Source organism: Anser cygnoides, chromosome 18 (genome assembly GCF_040182565.1).
Source record: "Anser cygnoides isolate HZ-2024a breed goose chromosome 18, Taihu_goose_T2T_genome, whole genome shotgun sequence".
NCBI lineage: Eukaryota > Metazoa > Chordata > Aves > Anseriformes > Anatidae > Anser > Anser cygnoides.
The window spans coordinates 5,078,300-5,100,278 of NC_089890.1; the positions used below are offsets into that span (position 1 = coordinate 5,078,300).

The following is a 21,979-nucleotide window of genomic DNA, read 5'->3' on the forward strand; positions in this document are numbered from 1 at the left end:
GTGCTCGGGGGGGAGAGCGTGGAGGAAAGGCTGGGAGCCCTCCCTGGCACGGTGCCCTGTTGAGCACTGCAGCTCCCAGCCCCTTCTCCCGTTGCCTTTCAGTTTGGTAAAACCCATGGCAAATTGCTGAATGCAGGATTGTAGGGAACAGTTAAAGGTCTGCAGATGTGAAGTGCTGGAAAATGGAACTGATGATAGGTTTCAGGTCGTCTTGAGAAAGCAGCTCCCTGCGGCGTGCTGGCAGCTCGGGGCATGGAGGCGTTTCAGCACAGACCCCAGCAGGGCAGGACCATCCTCGCCCCTCGGTTCTGACCTGCTTGTGCTGTTATAAAAGTTCGCGTGCTTGGCATCCATTGTGGTCATTTGAAGCTGTAAAAACATGCCCAGTGCCTCCTGTGGCTCTCTGAGCAGCAAGCACAGCACGACGGAAACCCAACGGGACTTAGTCATCGTGCGAAGACCCCTCAATGACAGCTTGCTGTGTTGCTTCCTACCTGTGCTGTGACAATTAGGTGTGTTGCTTTTTTGTTTGTTTGATTTAAAACTCTGTTTAACTGAGTTTGAGCTTTTACAGCATCATTTACCTATTAGGAAAGTTCTAATAGAAAAGTAACCCTCAGCAAATTAAGCACTGCCTCCCCTGAGCCAGGAGTGCAGTGCCGCTACTCCAGTGTTACATAAAGGGAAACTGAGACACAAGCAAATAATTTCTGAATGTGAACAAAGACGTGGTGAGCAGCTTCTGCCTCCGAGCAGTTATTATTACTGGTGAAGGTTACCAGGTTGGACCTGCAACAAATATATCTTTTCCTCCCCTTGGGCTTGGTTACTCTGACATAAATCAAGTGGCACAGCTATTCTGGAAGGGAAATTGCAGAAAAACTTATTCTGCAATAATTATGCTGGTTAGTGATTCTGCAGAGATGAGGGACGGTATTTCAACCTCTGCAGAGCTGGCAACATTTAATCATTATGTTTGCGCACAATTCCCAGCACAAAGAGGCCCTGATTTCCACCTGGTGCTTCTAAACACCATAACGATGCAAATTGAAAATGATTAACACTGAAGAAAGAGGCGGCCCCTTTCTCTACAATCTCTCCTATCTCTAAGCCCTCTCATTCCTTCTCTGGCAGAGGAGGCTCCCGTTTATTTTTAACCCAGCCCTCCAGATAGGACATTCCTGGATTTTTCCCTAAAAAAAGCACCTGCCTTTCTGGTTACACTAATTCCCATTCCCTCTTGATTTGGGAGAATATTTTCAGCTGGATAAATCCTCCGACTGACACAAGTGCAGGACCGACAGGATCGTTTCTGTCCTCCCAGCACTAAATGATGATTTTATTTCCCTTTGTCCCAATGACACACGTTCTCAGGCCGGACTGTGCTGTGTGGGGAAATGTCCGTCTCTGCCACCACCACGTTGAACACGTGCAGGGCAGCCTGCAGCCGTACTGCCAGCCACAGTACGGTTGCTACAGCTCATTTTCGCTGCTGCCAGCTCCGCTGTACTAATTATGCCACGCTATTTTCTTTCGCTTTCTTTGGTGAAGTGCTCTCTCCTTCTGTTATCTATTCCTAATTGCTTTATTGCCTTATTTTAGAAGTGTAAAAGTCAAAAGTGGCTAAATGGATTCTGAATATAGCAACCGTGAAGTCGACCGAGCAGCTCTTTAGCAGCGGTGAATCAGGATGGCTGCAGCTAACAGAGCTCTGCTGCTGGCACCAGCATGGATCCTGCTCACTTCTGCGGCACCGCAAAGACATTTGGCCTAAGCTGTTCTTAAAAGAAATGCAACTCTTTTTTTTTTTTTTTCTACCTAAACACACCTGTGAAACGTCTGGGTAAATGTAAAGTCTCCCTCTCATGTCTGCAGCTCAAGGACAGGTTAACCACCCCTCCGGGCCCTGCACCCACAAAACACGGGGGAAATACCAAATGCCAACCATCCACACTCAGCCACTATTGAACAAAAATACCAGTCTTATTTTAACATTGTTACAGCCATTCTGGCGTAAGCATCAGATAAACATTATTCGGGACTCGTTTTGCACTAGTCATTGGTGCTTTGCAGTGCAATCACTTGTGTCTTATGAAAAGGGAAACTGAGGCACGTGGGTTTTGTTTTCTGGGAGAAATAGCAGCTTGGGACTGAGGTTTGTTAACCAGGTTACTGCATTAGGTCAAGTGCTGGCAGTCTTTGTCAGAGGCAATAGTTTCAACCCGTGTTGTTGGTGCTAAAACTGTTTCAGACATCCCTGGTGATTTAAGCTGGATGATGTTAAAGGAGACAGGTCTTATGGGGACAATCCTCATCACTTCCAAACATCATCATTCAGACATCTCAAAGCCAGAAGTGAAGCAGCCCAAATGACCTCTGAAACCCCTGAAAACACTTCTTGGCACTGCTTATGACAAGAAGAGCTGGAGGCTGAAAGTTTCATTGCTCAAGAAAAGCAGAGATCAGTCTTTGCCTGGGGCACAGGGGCTGCACTGTGTGGGGATTTCAGGCTCCAGGACTCAATAGGGCCCTGGCCAGGTACCTCGTGGAGCTTCGTCCCATCAGAGCAGGATGCCAGGGATGTAACCCAGCTGCATGACTGAGCATGCACGGGACCCTGCAAGGCCTTACGAGAGGTGGATGTCATCGCTGTATGGGCCTTTTTCGTGCTTCTAGGTGATTTGGAACAAGAATTAATGGCGAACAGCAAAGAAAGTGCCAGGATTTGGATGTGAAGCCGGTGAGGCTTGGTCCCCAGGCAGCCCCATGAGCCCTGCCTCTGCTCTTTGTGCAAGGACAGATCTGAGGCGCAGAGGGAATGATAACGCTCTTCAGCGTGATCCTGAAACTGCTGCCTTCCTCAAAGGGCACAGCACCACGAACGCGTACCTGGACCCCAAATTGCTACAGGGATGCCTTCGTTCCTACCCTGACCCTGGGACCCAGCTGGCATCTCAGCAAGGCCCTGCAGGCTGCTGCACCCCCTTACAGAGGGTCTGTGCTGCCCTGCACGGCTCCAGTTGGACATGATCTTGAGCACCTTCTGCTCAAGACCACCACAGAAGAAGTCAGGGCCTCTGGTTTTACCCAAAATGAGGCTCCACTGCCCCATGCAGAGAGCAAGCATGGCCTGGGAGGGCAGCGCAAAATGCTGGAAGCCTTTTGTGCCAGGCTTTGCTGTTGAAAGCAGGTCCTAGAATTGTCTTGCTTCCTTATTTCTGTCAGAAGGGCCTTCTGCATGGAAAAGGAAAAGAAAATGTATTTCCAGATGCTGGTGATCTATCCGAGGGTGGAGAAACTGTCCCAACTGCTTTCCTTCAGAAACCATGCCCTCTCTGCATCGTTTATATTTTTGGTTCTGTTTCCCTGTTGTGTTTGCTGTAGGAAGGAATTGTGTACCTGAAGTGCAAGACTGCACCCAATAATATTTAAAGACACGAAACCACAGAAACACCGGCAGAACTATAAATAAAATACCTTGAAAGGGACTAACTGTCAAATTGCCAATAGTAAAAACTAGCAAAATGGAAAATGTATTTTTTGGTCACTCTAAAATGTCAGCCCTACCACCCTTCCTCTCGTTCACATCACACTGCTGTTCACCAGATCCCAAAGCCCTGCTCTGCCCCATTGTTTCTGGTTCACGGGGGATCATCTCCACTGGGTTTTCTCCCTGATGATCCTTTCTAGGTTTCTAACACGGGGATCATTTAGCTGAATGTAAGAATTCTCTAATAATCAAGCTTACAGCCACGCATGCACTCAACTTCTAGCTTGCTGGTTAAAGAGAAAACAGCCTAGTTTTGTTTGATTGTTTTTTTCAAAACAAATAAGAGGGCAGAGAAAGTTGTGGTCATATAATGGGATCCATTAAAATTGCCAACAAGCCAATTTAAAGATTAATAGTAGGCAAATAAGCTCTCAGAGGTTTCAAGGGAAAATCAAAACATTTCAGTTCCAAATATTTTGACTGCATACTGGCAGATCTGACAAATATTTTAGGTAGTTGTGAAAGGGCATTAACCCCAGATAAGCATATTCATCCGTAGAGTGCTGCTCAGCCGCATGTGGTCTACCAGGGTGACAAAGCACATTTCTACAGAAAATGCAAGACTTTGATGCATACAGTAAATTGCTATAGGGTATGTCTGACTAAAAGACATGTATCCGCAGAATGAGTAAGGGAAAAAGTTCATGGTCTTTGCACAACTTGCAGAGAACTTTGGTGTTTTAGTGATTTTGTGCCTTAATTACATGTTGATACTTCTCTAAACACTGTGAAGACAACCTGACCAAGGTCTTTTTGGAATGGGAAACAAAAAGTTTATAGTAAACCACAAGCTGTATTATTAACATGTTGAGTTCTTTTGCAATATGAAACATGTGTTAATAAATTAATTCATGTCCAAAGCAGAGGGTTATTTGAAACCCACTGGAAGTAAGTGCAGGACTTTTCCATCCGCTTGTCACAGCAGGAAGGAACAGCAGTGTGCCGCAGGTTGATTCAGGGTGAGGATTTAATCCAACTCTTGCTCTCAGGCTGAAGCCACGATCCCCTGGTGGGGACACCGGCTGCGAGCGGGGTCGCAGCAGAGCCCAGCACGAGTCACCAGGCACAAGATTGGCATCCTCAGCAGTCCTGCGAGAAACGCACCTCGTGGCTGGCTGCGGGGCTTTTAGTGGGAACCCCTCGACTCAGGCGCCCAGGGCCAAGTAGGTAAGAGAGAGCTGGAAGGGGATGGAAATAGAGCCAAAATGTGAGTCATAGAACCGAGGGCATCTGCTTGCAGGGACTCCTCGAGTGGAATCTGTTGACGTGCAGTGTTTCCCTTCATCACCATAAAACTTCTGAAAATGTATACGTGGTCAGGGCTGGCTGTTAGTGCTCTGGAGCCTGGGTGAGGGGACATCTGGCCGTAGGGACACTGCGGGATGAGGGAGAGCTGCGTCCCTGTGGCAGCACCCTGGGGAACAAGGTCAGGAGGGGGAGCAGCATCCCTGTAGCAGCACCCTGGGGTGCAAGACCACCCCTGTGAACACCCAGCCCAGGGAGCAGCCACCTTGCTGCCTGTCCCCACACTGTTGTCCATAGATTTGCGCCCAGTGCGCCCCACCAATAAGCACACAGAGTCAGAATCCACACGAAGACCTTTTAATTAACTCCTTAATTACACGGCTCTGCCCCCTCACAGCCCGTCCCTCAGCCCGGAGCAAGAAGACCCCCAGATCACGGGGAACCTGCGCTCCCTGTCAGGCTTCCCCTGGTTCAAACCCCCCGCGGTGTTCTCACACCCCACCCACACCCAGGTGTGCTTCTGGTCCTACACCACACTTATAAAAAAAAAGAGGTGGAGGGGGCAAAAAACGAGCGTTTTTGCCTCAAAACTCCCCGCCGCGCGGGGGGCCGAGGGGCGGGCGGCGGCCCCGCCTCGCCTCACCTCAGGGCGCCGCCAACGGCCGGCGGGAGGCGCGGCCGCCGCCAGCCAATGGGAGCGGGCGCGCGGGCGGCTCTGTAGCGGCGGGGGGCTGCGGCGGGCTGCGCCCGGCAGCTGCGGGCGGCGCCGGGCTGCGGCGGGCAGGTGAGCGCGCGCGCGTGAGGCGGGCGGGAAGGGCGGGAATGGCGGGCACGCGCCCGGCGCCGCTCCGGTCCTGTCAGGCGGGGCTGAGGGGCCCCGCGTGAGGGGACGGGGCTGCTGTCGCCGCCGCTTCGGGCTGCCCCGGCCGCTTCCCCTCGGCCCCAGCCGCAGCCCCTCGGGGTTTTCTTCCCTCCCCAGAGGCCTGAGGCAAGAGGGGAGCCGCGGGTCCCCTCAGCGGGCGGCTGTGGAGGAAGTCGGGGGACTCTGAGAGGGGCTCCTGAGGTAAAGGGGGGGGTGTGTGACAGCCCTCAGTCCGGCCCCGGGGGGCTCGGAGCCGGGCTCTGTGGGCAGCCGGCCCCGGCTCTGTGTCCCCTGGGTGAGGTGCTCCGTGAAGCGCCCTGCGGTGCGGCTGGAGAGGCCCGGGGGAGCGGGGGCTCGCCCCGCTGCTTGCAGCAGGCTCCGTGGCTCCGAGTTGAGCCCGCGTCGCTGCTTCCCCTGAGGCGCTCGGTAACCGCTTCCCTGCGAGGCAGCCCCGGCAACTCCGGTTTGTGCTGGCGTTTGGCGGGGGGTGGCTTGGGAGCACGTTGAAGCAGCCAAAGGCAAGCGCAGAGCCCTTGTCTGCTGTTACCTCTTCTGCCTGAAGAGCAAAGCCCAAGGCAGGGAGCTGGGGCCGTGCTCCGACGTGGCCCCGCGCACGGAGCAGCTCGCTGGGCGGCAGGAGCAGGACAAACCCCCGTGCGTGGCGAGGGTTTGGTTTCCCCGTGTGCTTCCTTGGCTCCTGCCTGGAGAAGGCCAGGTCTTGGCAACCGGGAGCCTGAGCGCCGGCCTCTCCTCGTCCCGGTGAGGAGCTGGGGCATGGCGCCGCTCGGTGCGGGCTGGGCTTTCGGTCACACTTAGTGCTGAGCTGCTGGGCCCCGGTGGTCATCAGTTTGGAGACAAGCCGTGTTCGCTGTCTCGGAGTGCTTCTGTTCTGGAGCGGTCTCCAGCTATTTCTTCTCCTTGCTTTCGGGACGTGTCTCACTGACGAGCTGGTGTGCTTAGTGCTGGGCACAGGTACGCGTGCACATCTTGCAGGACAGCTCCGGGCCCTGCAGAGGGTGGGCAGAGCTGCTCCCCAGGCTCGCCCAGCCCTTCTGGGACACACGTCAGGGCAGATGTGTCTGCCTGTCCCAGCATTGCCCCAGAGGGTGATGAGGTGCTCCCACTGCTTCACAAAACTTGTTTGTGCCTTGCTTCTGCTGTGGATTTCAGAGCCAGTGCCTTCCTAACTTAGGTGTTCATTAAGCCCTAAATGTCTTGGCCTGTCACAATGTTCTTGCGCTAACCAGCTTTTCAAAGCCCAATTTTACTTTGCTGGGAAGGGCTTAGGGGATTTCTCTTCCCCAGGGGCTCTTGTGGGAGAGCTACAGTGGGAATCTCAGCCTGCAGTGCAGGGCTTGGCTGGGGGCTTCCTCCTCCCACAGAAGCTTTTTATTTTATTCCTCTAAGCTAATAAAATATTATCAAGCTCCTGTATCTCTGAATGAAATGCTTCTGCAGAGATCAAAGGATGAGTCTCAGGTTGTTTTTCTTTAGGTCTGGATGAGAGAACGGCAGAGGAGGGGTCCCTGCGAGGCTGCGTGCCACCCTGCAGCAAGTACAGTCTGCAGCAGCTGCCAGCTCGGTGAGTGCAAGCATATTGAATTCTGCCCGTGTGTACACAAACCTCAAGCAAACACCCCCTTTCCTCTAAGAGGAAGAACACCTGTGATATGCTGGGGGGTGGGGGGTCCTCGAGAGGTTTCATTTATATTGAGAAAGTTGTGGGACGTGTGTCTTTATCAATAAGCATTGTACACCAGATGCAAAAACAGTTCTTGTCCTTCTCAGCATGCCAGCAGCAGCAGTGCAGGCAGTGCCTGTCTGTGCACGGTCTGACACACTTCAACTTCTCTGCATAATGGGATGGGAGGCTCTGGGTGGGGAGCAGCTTGTGTATGTTTAGGTTTTTTGTTTGTTTTGCTGTGGCATCAGCTGATGGAGCTGGGCAGGGAGCAGTGGGCTAGTACTGCAGCCCCGAGGAGGTCTGACTGCGGTGCTGGCCTGGGCATCAGATGAAGAGTTTTCAGCTTGTCTCCCCTTCACAGTGCACCATCGCAGCCCTGTGACGGATGCTGATGGAGATCCTTTCTCTCCTCTAGCATCTGTGTGGGTGGTGGTCTCCCTTGCAGCTGGAGAGCTGCTGCTAGCCCTAGCATAACTCCGGTCCTGCTGCAGCAGAGGAGGTACTGAAAAGGGCAGCAGGGCAGCGGTGGTTGCTGGAGGAAGAAGTTGGAGCAGCAGTCACCGCAAGAGCTTGTGTGGTTTAGAGGCTGGCTGGGTTTGAAGAGGTGGCACCGTGCTGCTGAGCATGCCCCTGTGCTTCAGCTGAGTCTGCTCGCCGGAGTGCTGCCTGTCGGGGCGTGTGTCCCGAGGTTACCGAACGTCGTGTTAACCCAGGTGTGTGTGCCAGCCTCTCGAGTTGTGGAAGGAACGCTGCTGTCTGACAGCCGGATCTTCTGTGGGGTATCAGTGCTGACCTTAGGAGAGGCTTTGCAGGCTCACCGCTACGTGGAGCAGGGGAAGGAAGAACTTCTTTTGTAAGAGGCTTCAGGAAAAGCTGCCACAAAGGTTGGGGGAGCTGAATGGCTCCTGGGGGCCATTAGCAGGGTGCGCGGGGTCTCCGGAGCGTGTCTCTGAGAGGATAAATCTGGTGCAAACCAGGGCATCCTGAGCTAGTGGAAGGAAAGGGGCATGTGTTAGCGGGGAGCTCGGTGTGAGGATAGTGCCTGTGCTGGAGGTGCGCAAAGCAGTTTGCTTGATAACATCTGAAATGGATGCATGCAATTAGTCTGCCCTGGGAAGGCACCTGGAGAGAGCCCCTGCCCTGAAGTGCAGGTAGCTGTTGGGTGGGTGGTGTGGGTGGGTCTGTTCAACAGCTGGAAGCCCCAGTGAATGCGGGGGTCAGGCTCTGATGTGTGAGGTGGCGCGTCCCCGCTGTGCATGCGGACAGAGCCAAGCAGGGTGAGCAGGAAAGCGGTGGGAGGGCAGAGGGTTTGCTTGAGGCCAGCAGCAGAGGCCGGCTTTGGGCAGCACCAGGCTGTTGTAGCAGCTTTCCTGACACCTGTGAGGGAAGATGAGCAAATGCTGCTTCTGGGTGGTTTTTGGTGCCCTTCAGCTTGTGGGGTGTGTGACTTGTGGCACGCCCTCTGGCAGGTGCTGGCTGCTGCCACCCAGCCCCACCAGTGCTGCCCAAGTCTGGCAGCGGTGTCCAACCCTTTGCTGAGGGGCTGTGAGGAGGCAACTTAACCAGTCAGACACAGGCCAAAAGCAAGGCTTGGGTTGGCAGTGTAAAAGTGGAGTATAAATCCAGTGTAAGGCAAAATGTTCTTGGCTTGTGCCTTACCAGATAGGAAAGCAGACGTATCTTGGGAAAAGTAACAGTAGCCCTCACCCAAATCCTTCCGCTTACCCGTTTTTCTTCATGGCTTCAAATTCCTCTTCTCTGGTTTCCAGTCCCTTTTTTGGTGCAGGATGTCACTTGCTTCTCAAAGCAAGTTGGCCCAACGTGCAGGGAGGTGACCATCAGCAAACTGCCGTTAAACAAGTGGAGTATCCGGCTGTAAGCGTGGTGAGGATGAGAAGAGCACGCAGAAGCAGTTGCTGACGTAACTCAGTCCTTGTGGCAGACCTGAAGCCTAGCACCGATGCTCAGCAGCTAAAGCATCAAAGCGCTGGCTGCGGTGGGTAAATGAACGGTACCAAATAGTCACGTAGTCAAGCGTGCTGCTTTAATTAAGACTGGTTAAGCTTAGCGTGTCTGGAGAAAACTGTCTGAAGTGCTCAAAAGGAAATCCTGATAAATTGGGATAGGGTACCCTTTGGAAGGATAATAGTGGAAAGAAACTGCAGTGACTTCAGAGCTGTGTGGGAGGGCGGTTTGTGGTGCTTGGTGCGGTGTTAGTAGGCATGCGGGCGTGTTCCCGCACCCAGGAGCTCAGATGTTCCCAGACTTGTGTCGTTAGCCACGGGTGGTGGCTTTAAGGGTCGAGTCTTTGGTCACAGAGAAATGTGTCCAGTGAGGGACGCTTGCACCAGAGCAGGTTCCTTTGGAAGCATTGCAGAAGGGCCAAGAACTGGAGCCGTGCAGGATCTGGGCAGCGGTGGCTGCCCTGTGCCACCAAGCACAGTGTGGTTCATCCCTGGAGCTGCCCTTCCTGCACGTGGGGGCCCTGGTGCTGGGCTGGGGGAGAAGTCACCAGGTGACAGGCAGAGGGCGGAGGAGATGAAGCCAGAGATGTGGGAAAGCAGGAGGACCCCGCGGGCTGCAGGGGAAGGCTTCTGCCTTGCTTCCAGGGCTGCTATGAATTAACAGGGGTAACTTCTTTTCTTCCAGAATTGAACTTCAGGCTATCAAAAAATCCATCTGAAAATCTGACAAACTTTCCTATTTTCGTAGTTTTCAGCTACTGAGGTGGTGTTTTCCAGTCTGTTTTTTTCCTGTACCCTATGAAAATACAGTCATCTTCCAGTGTTTACCGTTAATGACAGGGTGCAACCAAGCACTTCATAACTTGCATCCGTAACTTGCTTAGGGGTTTGCAGGCTGGACTTGGTGGTTGCATTTCTTAGTGGGTCAAGACAAGAAACATTCTTCTGTTCCATTACAGTCTTCAGTTTTATTTTTAGCATAAGTGATATGGGCAGAAACAGATGGAGAAGTATAAATATTTGTCATAAGTGTCAAGTACACGACACTGGAGGATGATTTCGTTGCTTCCATGTGCTCGTGTCCCTGGATGGGGAAGTTCTCCTGAAAGGTCACAACCTTCTGAGGACGCAGCCTGAGAGGGAGGGCTGTCCCGTGGCGGCTGGGAGCTTCGCATCCCAGAAACCTGCTGGTTCAGGGAGTGGACCTGGCTGAAAATAAATCCCTATGTTTTATTTCTTGATGGAAGCCAGCTCATGAGCTGAGTCATGCCTTGTGATAAAGGTGTGGTTGGTTGAGGACTTGTTTCTGTTGGGTGGCTGCCCTGAGCAGGCATTATTTTAGGGCGAGTACCTCTGAGAGAGCTATGTCTTTTTTTTTTTTTTTTGCCAGAAGCCATGTGGGATTAATTTAGCCTGTTTGTCTCTGGGGTAGTTTCAGTGTTTTCTGCAGGCTGGTGGCTGTGTGCAGGGAAGGCTCTGAAGTGTTGTGATTAATTATTCAGCATTGTTTGGAGTTTATGGTGAAGTTGTTAGCTAGTTAACAGTGACTGCTCTAATTATTCTGGTGTGAGTATAAACAGTGAGGCTGCAATGTGCTGCTCTGCTGGAGCAGCGCTTGAATAGATGCGTTTTGGAGACGGAGGCATCCTTCCCCTCCTTCCTGTTCCCAAGCTGTGCTCTCAGCAGAGCAGCTTCCAAGCGGGGACGCCCAGAAACCTAGCCCTCTGTTCTGCTGATCCTAGAGCTCAGTGGCAGCAGCGTGCCAGTCTCACTGCCTCACTCCTTCTGCAATCGCCTCTCCCTGGCAGCCTCCACTTGCTCTCACTGCTGTAAGCCAGGAGGATCCCGTCCCGTCCTTTTCGGCTGGCAGCAGAGCCTGGGTTCTCAGCAGGAGCCCTCGCTGCAGAGCGGGGTGGGGTAGAAAAGTCTTCCAGCGGTGGGAAGCACAGAGCTGTGTGCCGAGGTGGGAGGACAAGGACGCCTCCCTGACCCCCCTGGTTCCTATGCACTGTTCTGTGCACGTTTCCGGGGTTGGCTGGCTGTTTTTATGGAGTGACTCCATAACTGTTTGACAACGTGCTAATGGCATGTTTTGGAGAACTCTTTGGTCTTAAACTGTACGCGGCAAGACTCCTGGCTCGGCACAGCTGTGCAGATAACATTCTCTTCAACTTCAGAGGGAAAAAATTCTTGCCTCTGGTGCTCTTGCTTTACGCTGATTTGTGCTGCGGCTGTTGAGCTCTACGTGTGCTAAATAAAAGCAAGGCCTGCAGATCCACAAAGCTCTGAACTGGAGAGGGCTGGTCTGGTTTGTAGGATATTAAATTAACACAGAAGACTGAATCGGTTTCTCTTTGCTGCAGATTTCCTTGGTAACACGAAGCCCCAGCTCAGAGAGAGACCCGAACGCCGAGTACATAGCAAGGGTGTTAAACGGAGCGGGCATGAGGGGCTCAGCTGGGGTGGGAGCGAGGAATAAAGATGTGCTGTGGAAGCCCAGGCTGAATAACACTTCTTGAGGATGTGTTAGTGTTGGATTCACAACTGCTGGTGGCTGTGCTGCCCGTCAGTCACACCAAGGAGTTTCAGATCGTGCCCTGGGCTTCAGTCCCTGTACCTGCAGCTTGGTGCTGTGTTGGGGCAGTGCTTGGCAGTCAGCTGCTGCTCTTCTGGTGGTGGCTGCTGTTTTGTGGTGATACCTGTGGTGCAGAGCTCACTCACAACTTTACCTTGCAGTCTTGTGAGTGCAGCAAAAGGATCAGTAACCCTGCAGTTTGGCTTGGTTTTGCCCTGCTTTTTCGTGGCATATTTACCAACTCAGGCTGAGCCCTCCTAGTCATGGTCAGGAAAGACTTTACCATGGGTGTCCCCTTCCCTCTCCCACCTCTAGGTAGTGGCTGAGTTTCTGTTCTGAAGAACAGAAGTAAGCCTGAAAAACACAAAAGAGCTGGTGATGACAGGTTTTTCACCTGCTTTTATGCAGGTAGCTTGGGCACAGCCTGCTGAAGCCCCCAGTTGCAGGTTGTCACAGCTGCAGTAGATAAAGCAGAGGAATTGGGCAGCAGCAGGGAAAAATGTATATTTTTGCAGAGTGCTGTGTGCATGTATGCTCACCTGAGGCTGGCTCTAATTACCAGCCCCGTGCTGTTCTGCTGCTGCGTCCAGCTCTGTTAACCCGCTCCAAACTAGCTCCTGCCTTTGTGCTTCCTCACCATAGCAGTGGCAACACGCGGGCATCACCAGAGCTCTTCCTGCCTCTGGAGCTCCTCCTGGGCTAGCTACAGCTGGTGGTCTTAGTCTGCCCTGCTGCTTTGATGGGCGCTCTCAGAAACCGGGGTGCTCAAAGGGACCCCTGCCAGAAGAGGACCCGTAGCTGCTGCTTCGTGCTGGGTGTCTGCCACCAAGCCCTCCCTACCCCTTGCACCACCGTAGCACACAGGGCCTTGTCTTTTTGTGGGCAGGGAGCTGGAAGTTGTGTGAGCTGCCTCCTTGTTAGGAGCCTGGGATGGATGTTGTCTGCGGGTGAATCACGTCTCCACGAGGGAAGGAGGCTTCCTTGTCACAGGGTGTGAAAAGCGATGGATGTAACACAAAAGCAAATGGATTTTCCACTGCAGGGTGTCAAGTACTGCCCTGGAAAAGTGTGTTCTGCTGCTTCAGAGCTTCTCTCCCTGTCTCCTATGAATGGCTGCACACTGGTGTGGAAGATACTGGGGGGAAAGGAGTAAGAACTGGCTTTGGATAGTGGTAATGCAGAAGGCATAGCCGTGTGCCAAAGAGATCAAGCGAGCTGAAAATGCAGCAGGTCCTTGATGCAGCATTCCTGTGGCCAAAGACAGACGCTTACAGTTCCCATGCCTACGGACAGGTGTGTGTGGCTGGACAAGTCAGGTCTCCATGCTGCACTCCCTCACCTGGCTCTGGTCCTGCTGCCGGGGCAGTGCTGTTCTGTGACGGTGGGGGTCTTCTTGTGCTGTGTGCCTACAGCAGTATGAAGACAGAAGGCTCATCCACTGTGCTCTTGCTGTTTTCCTGTGGCTGATGAGATGCTCTGGTGCTGTAGTCAGGAAAGACCCCTTCTACGGCTGTCAGGTAGCTTGGTGACAAAGGTTAACAATACCTGAGGCTCCCAGCTCTGCGAGGCAGAGCATGCAATGGACCTGAGAAGGGTTTTTGCCTTGTAATGTAAGCGCCTCAGCCCCAGGCTGGCAGGTGGGGCTGGAGAAATGGGAGGTGTCTGAGTGCAGCTTGTCGTGCAGGGCCTTGCTGAATGCAGAGGGACCAGGAACGTGTGCCTCTGCCTGAGGACTGGGTTATGGGGTCACTGCACATGTAGGGTGAGACTTGGTGGAGCTGTGAGAACAAGGTCCTCTGGCTCGGCTTGTCTCGTGTGCGCACCACTGGCCGAGGAGAGGCTGGGGAAGTGGGAGCATGTGAGGAGAGGGGGAGGCTTTATGCAAACGTGGGAGGGCTGCAGCTTTCCCTCTGGAAGTGCAGCTCAGCCCAGACCATGTAAAGGTGCCGTGTGGGCTTTGCCTGCCTTTGTTCTGTGGTACTGCTCGTGAACCTCAATGCTTTCAGCTGGCAAATCAGGCCGCGTCACTACTGTGCACTACACATTAGAGAGATCAGGCATCTCTGCCTGCATGTTTCCATACTCTAATCAGGCTTCTGCCTTTTCCTTTCTCATGCAGTATTGATGGGAGCAGTGCGTGCAATTTGCCTTGAAGCGATAGTGAAAAGGCATGACTTATTCATAGCGATTGCAGGAGTTCATTCCTTACTGCCAGATGGACTGATTGAAGTCAGGCTGCAGAGTGGAGCTGGCCTTTTTTGTAAGGATCGGAGCCTTCGCTTTGCTGCTTCAAAGGAACGGAGAAGTGGCCATCCAGAACGATAATCGCAGATGGGAAAGGGCAGTACGTGATCACACCTCACCTGGGGGAACTGGTTCTGCTGTAGCACATGCTCCTGGCCACTGAACGAGTGAGTAAAGCCAGTGCTGCTTTCTCCATGCTCTTCAAACACCTGTCTGCTTGCCTTGTGGTTTCTTGTGCTAAGAGCCCTGTGGGGACCAGCGTTGTCTTAGTACAGCATGAGGCAGAGGTGGTAACTGGGCTTGAAATACTCTGGCAATGGAATCAGCCTCCAGATCCGAGTTAATGAACCACAGACGCACTCAGAACACAAGGCCCCGGGGCTGTTTGTTAGCAGTAATGTGTCCGGTTTGCCCCCAGGGCAGCGTGTTGCTGGGCTGCTTGGCTCAGCGCCTGCCCAGCTCCCCAGGAAGCCCCTTCCTGCTGCACCCGCAGGGGGCCTGGCCCTTGCAGCTCCCAAGGCTGACGCGGGTCAGAGTGGAAAAGCAGAAATTAGTGGTGTGGCTGCAGTGCCAAGGTGTTTTTGCATTTCTGGTGTGAGCTGGATAGTAATACCTGGGTTCACTGAGGTGTGTTGTGGCTTCTGCAAAGTGCCAAGTCCATTAGGATCTAATGGAGGGAAGGAAACCTCTCAGAATCCTTAATATTTGGAGTTCTTTAGCTGTGAAGAAGTACTTCCTTACCTTGAAATGTTCTCTTGCTGTGAAATCCATTCCAGTCTCTAAGACAGCGAGTCTCCTTTCCCTCTCTTCCCATGCCCCAGGTTTTATTAACCTAGAAATGTGCTGACACTTCACCATTAAACTGGTTTCTAGCCTATTGAGGAGCTCTGCAGTTCCTTTGCAAGCTGTTGGTGCGGCTGCATGCAAGGGGAGAGGATGGCTCAGTTCATCTCCTGGGGTCTGCATTCTTCCTAGCCGATGGCTTTTTGCAAGTCTCTGACAGCAGAGAGCCATGTCCATGTGTAGCTGCTCCCCTCTGAAGGAAGGGTGTGGGGAAGAGGCATTGAAGAGAATTGCATCGCTGTGTTTTAATGCGTTTATTTTGGCAGTCCTGTCTGCCTGCGGAGGAGCTGTCTCAGCAGACAAGGGCACTGCTCAGAGCCTCACCGCAGCGTCTGTCCCACCCTGGGGACCCGGGGGCCGCTCGGTGCCCAGGCAGTCCGTCACTCTCAGCAGGCAGCTCAGGACCCTGGCTGCGCCCTTCCAGCTCCGCTCCCCGGCAGCTTGGCCTTGCTGCGGGGGGCCCGAGGGAAGCCCCCGTGGCCGGCAGGAGCAGGCACCGGGCCTGCATTGCTCAGGGTCAGCACTCGCCAGCAGCCTGCTCGTATCTCTGCAGGTAGCACCTTGTAGCAAGGTCATCCCAGCCACAGCTTGCTTACTGATGTTGAACAGCATCAATCTGTCTTCTCCAGAGCCTTCTGAACACTTCCTCGGCCCTGGTATCTGCTGGGCTGAGCTGTGCTGGCAGCTGGGAGCTCCAGTGTCCAGGCGGAGGTGCCTACAGTCAGTGCTGAGGCCGAAGGACTCTCTTGATGGCCTCTAACCTCACAGGGCCTGGTTCTTCCTGCCCTTCCCAATCCTGCCATCCAGCTAGGCAGCCCTGTGGAGGCTCACCAGGGCCAGAGGACTCCTGAGCAGCCCCTGCATGCAGGCAGGCAGCCAAGGGCTGCCCGAGGCTGCTGAGCAGGTGGAGGTGTGGAGGAGGCTGCCCAGGGGGAATCTGAAGAGACTGAGGGGTTGCCCCAAGGGTCTGTGCTCCTTGGGCCTCTTGTCTTTAGACCTCCCTGAAAAGTGCAACCCCAACGCCTCCCGGGCACACAGAGCACCCAGTGCTGACGGAAGAACCTTCCTCACATATAAGGCAGATGGATGGAGCTGCTCCTTCCCACACAGAGCAGGCAGCTGTTGGGCTGCACCACCTCCCGCAGATGCCGGGGAGCAGCAGCTGCTCCTGCCCTTGGTGCCAGGCAGGGCCTGCATCCGGCTCTGCAGCACATTAAATCACGTGCTCTGCTCAGAGTCTCTCTCCTGTCAAGCCGTTTGTTCTAGCTACATTCTTGTCTGCTTAGAAACTTGTCATTTTTCTAGCCTTTTTCAAGCTCACCTACTAGAGAGAGCATGAGAATTATCAGTATTTAGGCATACGATAACGATACAAGAAAAATAAAATGAAGGGTTTTAATTATATGGTTTTCTTAATTCCTTTGATGTAGAGGCTGGTGGAAGCTAAGTGGATTCAGGGCCAGACTTGCACAGGCATCTGGGGGAAGGGACTGCAAATGAGCCTAGCCAGCCAGGAAATTGCACATTTAAATATAGTTCTCAGTAGGGTCAGCAAAACACCCGGGGGGTGAGTTAAGAACAAAACTTGTGCCGTAATGGGTTCATTTAGCTGCAGACATCTTAAGGGAAGCAAAAAGGGATCCTGGGAGCGAGGGAAGCAAAGCGAAGGGTTGGTGTCCCATCTGATGGGCAGCTGTGTGCTGCTGCAGGTCTCTCCCAGGCAGCAGCGTCCTTCTCATCCTGTGCTGGCTGCTGCACGGGCTGATGGCGAGAAACTGCTGAAGGGATTTCTGGTTTTGGGGTGGTTTCCTGGGAGGCTGTAAATCCCTAGTTCCCGTAACGCAGTAAGGCTGCTGGTGCTGCTGTCAGCCGTGGCACAAAGCACGGCCTGGGTCATCCCGTTCACCTGGTGGTAGGAAGGTGGGGGCAGTGGCTGCCTTGGCTGCCCTACGTGAGGTAGGGGACAGCTTTCCCTGGGAGGCTGCTGCTCTCGTCCCGAATGGGTGAGTGGGACGCTGCTTCCCACCCCCGTGGGCACAGACCAGTTTCCGTGCCCTGTTGGGTTGGGGCAGTGACTGGAGTTGGTGACAGGAGCCTGATTTATCCTGGATAAAGGGATTTCGGGGAAGTGAAGCTTGGTGCTTGTCCCTTTGGAAAGCTGCAGCCATGGGTTTTGTCCTGCTGGGACCTGTGATACTTCCAGCAGAGGGACAAGATCAGTGTCCCCTTGGGCACCTGGGTAAAGCAGGATGTAAAGCAGGCAGAGCCCAAGGTGTAAGGCGCTTCCTTACACCTGAGTAACCTGAAAGCCAGCAGTGCTCTTCAGTTTGACTCAGACAGAGTTTGCCAGGAACGAGGCCTGATCCTGCCTCCCTCCCTCCGGAGGGCTGGAGAGCTGTTGGCCTCTTTGGTTAGCTGGAATGAGACTTCACAAAAGCTGTGCACCCACACGGGAGGGAAGCGGTGAGCTGCTCGCCTTGCCTGCAGCCTTTCAGAGCTCTGCTTCTGTATCGTGCTCCCTGGGGGAGCTGCACGGAGCTGAGTAAGGAGCTGTGAGTGCAGCCAGTGCCTCGAGCCCTTCTGAGTCAGTTGTGGTGTGCGTGGTATTTGGGGACCTTGATGACCTGCTGGAGACCCGTAACTGGGTGACACTCGCCTTGTGACTTAGAAATGGCATGGGAGGAATGCCTTGGGGTCACGGAAATGGTTGAAACCTTGAACTTGGAATACGAATGAAAGGAAGTGCAAAGGAAGGAGCAAAACTCTTTTGAATTTGGGAATATAATTCGCCTATGAGTGGTCTGTTTGTCATGGGTGCTGCGTATCGTCTGACTCTCCTGAACAATCACACCTTAAAAATGGTGGTCCTGGGTCACTGCATGGGGTTTCTGTGCTGCTGCTCCTTAAAGCTAGCACAGACTTGGTAGGTTTGTTTATGCAGGTGCCAGCTGGGGTTCACTCTCAGGGAGTTCAGCACCCCCTTAAAAGAACTGGCCTTTTAGGGACAATTTCTTAAGCTTTCTTTGAAATGCCTGCCTTGCTGATAAGCTCGTAGAGCTGGCGCGTGCCTGTCAGCGTGTCCTACAGCTCTAAGCACAGTGGGGCAGCGAGCTCTGCACTAATTGGTGCTGTTGCCACGCTATTGAGAAGTTGTACTCACTGGCCAAATTTTCAAGTGCCGGTCTAGGCTCTCTGCCTGGATGTCAGGAAGGGGAAACTAATTATAGTGTGAAACCAGGAGAGCAGACCGGCCTAAAGGAAATGTCATTAAGGTTCTCTTCAGGCCCTGGGTCAGCCTGTGTCAAATCACAGCTGTATCAACCTCTTAATTTCTTCCTCCTTCAATTTAAATTACCACCAAGTGTTTTCTTGGAAGTGTAACCACCTTTTATACCAGGGGAGTGAATTCTGGCTGTTTCCTCTAATTCCAAATAAGAGAGGTGGGGCTGGGATTGCCGAAGCCAGGAGGACAGTTTCTCGCCTTGCCTCTCCTTCTTGCTCTGTAGCACTGTGCAGAGCTCTTGTGTTGGCTTCCTGGGGGCTCTGCACTGGGGTCTGCCGTGGGGCAGTTGGGTTTTATCCTCTCCAACACTGCAGGAAGGGTGGGGAGGATGCCTGAACTTGTGTGTGGCCATCACGTACAGCACATAATGCTCTCTGTGCGACGTGTGTCACGCCGCAGAGCTCACTTCGCTCATTTTTAAGCTGTTAATGTCTGCACCACCCTGCCTCCAGCATCTGCTACTGGCCCCCAATGGAGGTAGGTACGTGCCCTGACTCAGTATGGCTTGTCCTGTAAATCATCTGTCGTCTCTTCTAGATGCTCATGACCCGCACCTCAAGCTCAGTGCTTGTTCAGGAAGCTAGAGCAGCCCTGAGTCCATAACACGCGTGTGTTTTGTTGTTCTCCCTTGCAGCTCCTTCCTGAGATGGGAGATCTTGGCATCAGCTGGGGCCGTGAGGTGGGACTAGAGCCATGTAAATCAGAACTTGCTTTATAAAAGAAAGCATATTCCAGTTTTTAACCTAGTTTCCTTCTGGAACCAGACCCTGTGGGGAAGATGAGCCATGCGTATGCCGTGTGTCTGTCGTTCCTGTCTCCCACCCTGCCGCACAGCAGCTTCCAGATCTTTGTTCTCCTGAATTCGAGTGTCTGGTGCTGGTTAAGGCTTCAAAGACGTGTCACAAGCTGCCAGGGAAACGCTTGGCTGCACAGACAGGGAGGACGTTACGGTGAGGGGCTCTGTTAATTAGTCCTGCGCTTCCCAGCACAGGGGGACGTGGTGCTGCTTCTGTCGTCTTCGGTCTCTTGCCTGCCACCCACACAGCGCCCTCATTTCCATCAGCCTGTGCTGCTCGGCCCTGAAGGCTCCTCGTGGTGGGACCCCCTGGGGCTGGGCAGCCCTCCTGTGGTTCAGGCCTGGGCTGCGGGGACATCTGCAGAGCCGCTGCACGTCCTCTGCAGCGGAGCAGAGAGCTCAGGAAGAGCAGCAGGCTGGGAGCCATGGCACAGGTAGCCTGCCCGCCTAGTGCAGAAATCTTAGCTCAAGATGTCTCCTGCCAGCAAGGCTGGTCTGTGTGACACTGCAGCACTTCAGCTGGGGTTAACACGCAGCCTCTGGATGATCCAACTGCTGCTCCTGAGACCAATTTTTCCCCTGTCAGAGTTCATACCGAGGGTTAATATAGCAAAGAAAAATCCCTAAAACATAAATAATCGGCTAGTCTTCAGCTGGACACAGCTCTCCAGCAAAGAGGATTTGCAGTGCCCCGTTGTAACACCTGATCGTCCTCCAGCAGCGCTGAGCCCCTGTTGCGCAGAGGGAGGAAGGTGCTGGGTGTCGAGGTCGGGACGAGCGGAGCAGGGTCAGGTCCAGGCACAGACGTCCTGCCTGGGGTCCGGAGCGACCTGAGGGAGCCAGCAGGATGTTCGGATGTGCTCGTGAGCTGGGCGACTGCACTTCCACTTGGGTGCTGGCTAATAAAGAGTGTAGCACGGGAAATAAAATCCTTGGAGGAGATTTAATAACTGGGGAGAATAATTGTGAAGTGCTTCAGAATATTAACCAATAGCTGAATGCATTTAATTAGCTTAATGAAGCTGGGTGCCTGGGCTCTTTTTTTAATCAAACAGATGGGCAAAACATTACGCACAAAAAATGAGTTCTAAATACAATGAATGCGTTTAATTAGCAAATAAAAGATGGAAAGGGTTTGTTTTTCAACTTCAAGTGAGAGATTCTTCTTCACTGAGTGCTCTCAAAAGCAGCCGTCCGTGCTGTGGGTTCCCAGCAGTCCCAGGCTGGTGGAATTTGGAGTGGTTTGGGTGCTGGAGGTGGGAGCCAGGTGCCAGCCTGTGGCTGGCTGTGCCGGTAGGAGCCGTGCCGTGCTGGTATGCCACGATGGCACGGAGCCTGCTGTGGGCGCTGCCGTGGGCTGCGTTCCCCGAGGGCAGGCTCAGCAGTAACACTGCTCAGCCTGCAGCTCCAAAGCCTTTTACCTAAGGGTTCGTACGCCATCACCTCTGCTCTGCAGAAGGGGAAGGGAGCAAGCAGTAACCGGGGCTACGCAGCGAGGGTGTGAGTTGGGTGTGGGATGTGGGGTGCTGGTGAAGGTGCCCTCAGTATTCGGGGCACCAGGGGAGCGTTTCACTGACGGCCTGGGCTTGCTTCATCTGTGCCTGTAGGATGTGTGGCCACCTGTCTGTAACGCTTCTGGCCCCAGCTGAGGGCATCACCTGCTGCTGCTGGTCTCACTGGCCTCCCTGCCGTGCTGGTGGCCGTCCCTGTGGGTGCCAGGACAGCACAGGACACACCTGCCACCTCTGTCCCACGGACAGCCTCAGTGTGCTCTGGGCTGTGCAGAGGATCTGTCCCCGTGCGTACAGCCACGCACAGCTCGCGCACGCCGTAGTGCCCGTCTGCAACGAGCTGCCTCGTGCCACAGGAGCTTGTTGCAAATGAATGACCTGCCTCTCCCCACAAACCTCCACACCCGTGTGGGTCTGTAACGCAGCTCTGTCATATCGCCGAGTCTTGCCAAGCCTGCGAGCGTTTCCTCCAGCCTCGTGTTCTGAGCCGAACAAGCCCTTTTGATATTAAGCCTATAATAATAACACCTTGTAGCTAGAGTATGTTTTCCCCATTAGCGGATTACTCAGCGCTCTGTGCTTTTGAGGTAGTGTTTAACAAAAGCAGAGACTTTCCCAGACTATATTTAATTAAACAGAGCTCCGAGATCTCTTCCGCTTCATTTCAGTGCTGTGACTGTATCGCTCTGCGGTCTCATCCCTGCAGCAGCCAGGAGTGGAGTGTGTGCTCTGCCCGTGCTCTGCGTGTGCTCAGGCCAGAGAGGGGCCCGGCCATGTGCTAACACCGGGGCTCCCGGCGGGACCCGTGGGTTCCCTCTGCTCCCGGTACCTGTGGGGAATGCGGCCCTTGGGCCAGCCTCTGAAATCGAGCAGGTACCTGGGCTGAACCGTGCGCCCTGTTCAAGTGGCAGCCCGACTAAAGTGCCTTTAGCTACAAATAAATTTGGGATCTTAAGTTCTACCTGTTTCTTTTTTGAGGCTAGTGCAGGTATGGGAGCGTTTGGAGCATGATGGCTCGGTTATCAGCAGTTAGGTGCAAAGGGAGGGCTTCAGTTTGGAGGTTCCTTACTTCTGCCTCAGGAGATTTCTGTGAGCAGATGGTGATAGGCTCTGGTTTTGCTTATCATCGCAGATTATTTGCCAGATAACTGTTGTGACTAATGCTTTGGCCTGTAGACTGTTTGAAATCCCGGAGTCAGGTTTCTGGTAGAAATACTTGTGTTTGCAAATCTTACAATCTGTTCCTGTGCGCAGACGTCACCGCTAGCAGGGGGCTGCTCCCCTGTGGCAGGTGCCCTCAGCTCCGCAGCACAGGGGCAGCCCTAAAGCAGAGCCCCCTTCCTGAAGCAGGGTCAGAAGTGGCACCTTTGTGCCCAGTTTTGGGTTTATTGGATTTTAGAGCTCCTTATGGCTGAAGCCCCA

General features: G+C 53.6%; 1 protein-coding gene across 8 annotated transcripts in view; it reads left to right on the forward strand.

The window, feature by feature from the left end:
* Window positions 1-5,497: 5,497 nt before the first annotated feature.
* CAMKK1 (calcium/calmodulin dependent protein kinase kinase 1) overlaps window positions 5,498-21,979 on the forward strand; it is a 98,826-nt gene continuing 82,344 nt past the window's right edge. For 2 of the 8 annotated variants that reach the window (XM_066979495.1, XM_066979492.1), the window contains exons 1-2: window positions 5,498-5,579; window positions 7,152-7,239. The gene's annotated coding sequence lies outside the window, so the exon portion shown is untranslated. Of the gene's footprint in view, window positions 5,580-5,620; window positions 5,859-7,151; window positions 7,240-9,110; window positions 9,338-13,999; window positions 14,292-21,979 lie in introns of those variants that run through there. The other 6 variants (XM_048068106.2, XM_048068099.2, XM_066979493.1 and 3 more) reach the window with 5 other exon arrangements.